Source organism: Ascaphus truei, chromosome 11 (genome assembly GCF_040206685.1).
Source record: "Ascaphus truei isolate aAscTru1 chromosome 11, aAscTru1.hap1, whole genome shotgun sequence".
Lineage (NCBI taxonomy): Eukaryota > Metazoa > Chordata > Amphibia > Anura > Ascaphidae > Ascaphus > Ascaphus truei.
In genome coordinates this window covers 31998905-32005539 of record NC_134493.1, presented here as the reverse complement: position 1 = coordinate 32005539, position 6635 = coordinate 31998905, and positions in this window count along the sequence as shown.

Here is a 6635-nt window from a genome sequence, read left to right as displayed (position 1 = left end):
CATGTCATCACAAGCCATTAAACATCAGTATATCCTGGTATTTGGAGCTGGTTTAGCATTGTGTGCATCGCATGTAGGTTTTCGGGGGAGGGAATGTATGGAATTCTTTGAGAATGATTTAATTGGCAGCCGAGGTCCCAGTGACGCGGCTGCAGCTTCAAAAAACGATTTTTTTGTTTATTGAAACTGTAGCCAGCGTCAACTCCCTACTTCGGAGACAGGGCAGCTGCTACCCTGACAAACACAGTTCACTTTAAATACATTGTATCCCACGGCCGCACGCACGTCAGCACGCCCTCCCTCCGAAGCCTGCACCCTGAACGAGGCCTTAGAGGAGTGTCGCAGCAATGCGCCAATCAGTAAGGGGCGTGTCGCAGCAATGCCCCTGTCAGTACGGGAGTGTCGCAGCAATGCGCAGATCAGTAAGGGGCGTGTCGCAGCAATGCCCCTGTCAGTACGGGAGTGTCGCAGCAATGCGCAGATCAGTAAGGGGAATGTCGCAGCAATGCGCCGATCAGTAAGGGGCGTGTCGCAGCAATGCCCCTGTCAGTACGGGAATGTCGCAGCAATGCGCAGATCAGTAAGGGGAGTGTCGCAGCAATGCGCCGATCAGTAAGGGGAGTGTCGCAGCAATGCGCCGATCAGTAAGGGGCGTGTCGCAGCAATGCCCCTGTCAGTACGGGAGTGTCGCAGCAATGCGCAGATCAGTAAGGGGAATGTCGCAGCAATGCGCCGATCAGTAAGGGGCGTGTCGCAGCAATGCCCCTGTCAGTACGGGAGTGTCGCAGCAATGCGCAGATCAGTAAGGGGAGTGTCGCAGCAATGCGCCGATCAGTAAGGGGCGTGTCACAGCAATATGCCCCTGTCAGTACGGGAGTGTCGCAGCAATGCGCAGATCAGTAAGGGGAATGTCGCAGCAATGCGCCGATCAGTAAGGGGAATGTTGCAGCAATGCGCCGATCAGTAAGGGCAATGTCGCAGCAATGCGCCGATCAGCAAGGGGCATGTCGCAGCAATGCGCCGATCAGTAAGGGGAATGTCGCAGCAATGCGCCGATCAGTAAGGGGAATGTCGCAGCAATGCGCCGATCAGTAAGGGGAATGTCGCAGCAATGCCCCTGTCAGTAAGGGAGTGTCGCAGCAATGCGCAGATCAGTAAGGGGAATGTCGCAGCAATGCGCCGATCAGTAAGGGGAATGTCACAGCAATGCACCGATCAGTAAGGGGAATGTCGCAGCAATGCGCCGATCAGTAAGGGGAATGTCGCAGCAATGCGCCAATCAGTAAGGGGAATGTCGCAGCAATGCGCCGATCAGCAAGGGGAATGTCGCAGCAATGCGCCGATCAGTAAGGGGAATGTCGCAGCAATGCACCGATCAGTAAGGGGAATGTCGCAGCAATGCGCCGATCAGTAAGGGGAATGTCGCAGCAATGCGCCGATCAGTAAGGGGAATGTCGCAGCAATGCGCCGATCAGTAAGGGGAATGTCGCAGCAATGCCCCTGTCAGTAAGGGAGTGTCGCAGCAATGCGCCGATCAGTAAGGGGAATGTCGCAGCAATGCACCTATCAGTAAGGGGAATGTTGCAGCAATGCGCCGATCAATAGATATTCCCAGTACTTTGAGCTGCAAACTGTAACAATAGTTAATGTTACCATACTAATATAAGAATACATTGTAGCTGCTGAGTTACGCTGACTGAAGGATGAATTGAAACTGAAAGGCCGCCATTTAGTGAACCCAACGAAGCAGTATTCTTGCTGATCGGTCACGGGAGAACTAATCGATCAGAAGGTTAGGTAATTAGTTTTCAATAAAGGTAATCAAAAGCTGCATACAGTATATGAAAATATATATCTATTTTTTAACGGTGTTATTTATTGAAATCAATGGAAGTTTGCGTGCTGTTGTGTCCCGATCGGCACAATCACAGTGTAATCAATACCCCCCTAAGCATCAGTGGTGTTTTCCCCTTGACTTGAATTTTGTTGAAGGCATGTCATCACAAGCCATTAAACATCAGTATATCCTGGTATTTGGAGCTGGTTTAGCATTGTGTGCATCGCATGTAGGTTTTCGGGGGAGCGAATGTATGGAATTCTTTGGCCCAGGTGCACTAAACGGTGCAAGGCTATTTATCGTGACTTTAACCCAAGTTAACATCACGTTAATAGTAACACTGTGTCCACTAAATGGAATAACAAACCGTTAACCCAGTATACTCATGTAAATAGCTCATCATTTTTTTTTACAGTCATTAGTGACAATGGCGTGAAAATGATTTTCAAATGAGTCATTATCATAAGCATACCATGTCTACTAAGCGCCATTAAGAATAACGCAGGGAGATAACGTCACGTTATCCAAGTCATGCCTAAACCGGGGCGATATGCCCATCCAGACACCGAAAAACAGACTATTTTGGGGGTTTGGCTGAGAGTAACACCAAGATCTAAATAATGTCACATTATGTGAAGGTATAACGCAGCGTTATCCTGAAACAACGTAACGTTAAGGCTATGCTGGCGAGCTCCGGTACAGACGTTATTTCTGCATATAATTCGCTGCGTGGATGTCGCCCCTGGGCAGATTACGTCCGTTCATGTTTTAGGTAACGCCGCGTTATTTGCCCTGATTTACCGGAGTTTAGTACACTACGTCTCCCTTTCTTCTGCGTCAACATCTCGACCCGATCTGAGATGACCTAAACATCCCTTCCTAACCAGGCCCACCACCAGCTTCTATGGGGTATTCGGGACACATTACAGTTGAGAGCTTCTTCAACACTGGGGGGGAGGTGGTCATCAAGGTTATTGAGCCGAGGTTAGGGGGGGTGGGGAGGGTGAAGGAGTCTGTCAAGTGGTGGGTGGAGAGGGCCCACCTGTCTTTCTCATGGGCCTGGCAGAGGAAGGGCCCGGGCCACTTAGATGATCCCAAAGTCGCAACCTACTTCCGGTCAAGCCAAACTTCCAGGGTCAGCCGCCGGGCTAAAAACAGGTGTCCCAGGTCTCCCCCTGATTCTCCTCCCCTGTCCGTAACATTCACTGTCATATATAAAACTGTTATGAGTGGTTAACATTTTACTCAGCCACCAGCAGGGACTGTTTCAGCGCCCCAAAGCAATCTGTATGGAAGGCCACCTAGCAGTAAATATGATATTGCATTGCAGGCGTCTACAAGGAAGGGGTTACATGTTCCTGGTGTGTACCTCTGATCAGAAGGCAAGATGGCACCATTGAGATGCAAATTAAATTGAAACAGTGGAGACTAGTAATATAAAAGCAGCACCCAGTTGCGGTCTTAATGGGTAGTTCTGTTTGGAAGCAAAATACAATTTTTTAGACAAAGGCCATTTGTATTTGTCTTCTCCTCACATGAGAAACAATTGCAAGAGGGACATTGTCTTGCTAAACAGTGACATGTTCTTATGCAGACAAAGTCACAAAGGGAATTCTGTTCGGAGAAACAGAACCTAAGCTCTCACGCCACGCTGGAAGAATGAATGTCGCCGTAAAGGCAAAACCGTTGTTATTGTTGTTTAAACTTTGGTCAGCCTGTTCCACTGGAAGATCTGGCCATCCTTCTGGTTCACTGTGTACTAGGAATTGATGAAAGTGAATCCAGGTAAAAAGGGACACTTTGATAAGGGTAAAACCACTGCCCAGTATTTCTATTAAGTGCTATTAAGTGCTGAGCTGGCTCTGTCCGACCTTGTTTCCGACCTTGAACTAGTCATCATTACTCTGCTCTTCTCCTTGTAAAATGATATTGTAAGCCCGCCATGTAGGTATAAATTGAACCATTCGCTTCTCAGAAATCCTACATACTGCATAACGTTTTTCAATGCTGTTGTAAGATGCACAGATGTAATTATTTCCTTCTGTAGAAATAAGACATCTTATGACAATGAAAATGCTGAAATACCGAGTAATTGAGTATCTCTGTATATAAACATGGACATGATTAGGTTTGAGTGGGACCCAGGATACTGAAAATATGCTCAAACAATGTGGTGCAGAATGATTAAGATCATGTTTGTTTACTGCTTGTGAGGCCTGCAATGTATTCCTATCCTATTTCATGTAATGTCTTGTTCAGTGTGTAACCCTTGCAGGGGTAAATGATACCAAAGGCATTGGTTTGTGATACTTTGTGGCCATATTTAGCAAGCAGTGCTTTTCCATAAGTTTCTGTCCGGCATCAGAACACACATTACAGTCTATACAAGTGAATGGTGTGTGTGTTTGTGTGTGTTTTATAGAACTGTTTAAGGGCCTACGTGTTCTTGTGCTTAACAAATGAATGCGGGAATTGTTTCCTGCAAATGCCAACAGACCATTTATCACATACAGTACTTGCCCCAATAGGAAGTCAAAAGAAATGGTAAAACTATCTTTCTAAGCTTTGGCTCTCGTCGCCGCAGAAAAGGTATGTTAATTCACAAAAAGTGGTGATAAGCAGAAATAGTCTGTCAAGTATGGATGGATCTGTCAGAGGGCTTGATGTATTACTTAATTCTTTGGAAAAGAGCCATTTTTTTCCAATCTGTCGTACATGACACTAGTTAAATAGAAGCGCGCAAATCAATGTGCCTGCTCTTCCAATAAAGAGCGTGTGTATGCGGGGAAACTGCTCACTCTCAGTCCTTGGGGCGCTGATCTCGGAGGTAGCACGGGGAAAATATTTTTGTACTTGACTTTATTCTGCATCAGCGATCCTGCCACTTTACCGACATTCACCGGAGTATTTTTGTCTCTTACACTCAATGTGCTGAAGGATTTTTTTTTTGTCACTTTTGTTAATAATAAAAAATATTTGCAGACAAAAGTCCCTGAACACTAGGGATGTGTGAAATTGATGCAAAGCAATGGGTGACTCTGGGGAAGTTTGGTGGGGCGGTTTCCCCTCGCTAAAAAAAAGTAGCAGAGCAGCAAATTTTGTCATCGTCCCCACCCACTACCAAAAAATGTTTTCTCCAACACTTGCAGGTTACAAGACCATATATACTGTATACTGCTATTTTTATCAACATTTCATCATTATATAGCAAATATTAATCCCACTGGTGAGCACATTCACGTCTCACACAAGTCTGCATCCTGTCTTTCCCCATTATCTCTTAGCGTACAGTGCTTCCATTGCAGCCAGGGATTCTGGGTAATGGCATGTAAATGAGCACAATGTGTCACCTTTTTACTTCTTGTCTATTTTAACATGGAACCCTACAGCTTTCCAGCACAGCCTGGGTTACAGACGTGCACAGAGCAAACTACTGCAAATGTCACTCGAATTTTGCGAAATGTTGGCAATATTCACAAAACTGGGTGAAATGAAGCAAAATCTTTGCAAAAAAAAAAATTGACATTTGAGAAAATCTTTTTAAAAATGTATGAAGTGACTTTCAGGACATCTGAACATATCTACTAAGCACAAAGAGCTTACAATCTAATGCTGGCACCGGGAAATAAAGAGCCCTATATACTAAGCAGTAGTAAGTTCTATAAGGCCCATATAAGTGAATGAGACATTAAGGCTGCGATTCACAGAGCCGCGACGTGCTGTATCTCGCCCATATCCGGGGTTAATGTCGGATCGGGGTGAGATACCGAGCATCGAGGCTGAGGGAGCTATGGTCAAGGGGCCTTATGTTTAGTAAAGTGACTCGCCCAAAATCAAAAGGAGAGTGGATACTGGTATTCAAACTGGGGTCGCCCACTTAAAAGGCAGTCATCAATTCCTTCACACCCTTATTGTCACTCATTTATGGTATTGCGCTGAATAAACAGGAATGTGTATGTGAAAACCTGATTTCCTGTGAGAAGAATATCCCCCTGGCTTTAAAAAGTGATGGGGATTCGGTGAATCTTCCGGATAAACAAGATGCCGGCACAAAGGAAAGCCAATAACGAGATTCAGAGTGGGGAAAAAATATATATGAAGTCAAGCGGAAAAATATATGCAAAGACAAGCTAGGCACGGCAGAGGGGCTAAATGTTAAGAGAGAATGAAAATGAGACAGGTCAGGCCTCACATTTCATTTTTATGGGGCTGACAGAAAACATGAATACATTCAGCATTGGATCTGCAATTTAAATGACTCCAAATGTAAGTGCTCTGTGACACAACAAAGGCACCTTACAGAATATGAACCGGAGAAAGGAGTTTCCCAGTGGTATTGGCACTGGGCTTGGAGTGGTGTAGAACCCCAATGAATATACTTGGGCGACCTTGAGCAGGAGAGGCATCAACATTAAGTTGTAAAACAAATATATAATCGCTGCGCTTCTCCATGTAAGGAGCATGCAGCTGGCGAAGAGATTGGCCATACAAATGTGAAAAACTGAAAGTGAATCCCTGCGCTTCCCCGTTTGGGATAGCAATAAATGGGGAATATATATATATATATATATATATATATATATGGTGTAAAAATCTATAAGATAAAGGAGACTTTTGGTTTACATCCTTTGATCAAATAATGCCAAGCCTGCTAACCACGTCAAGGATTGAGAGAAAAATGGGAGTCCCAAGCTCCCTAGCGGCGCCACTCCAAAAGAGTCCAGCAAACATATCAGTGTAAATAATATCACTTTTGTACTTCTCAGAGACTGTCCCATATGTGGAATTTAACCCCTTG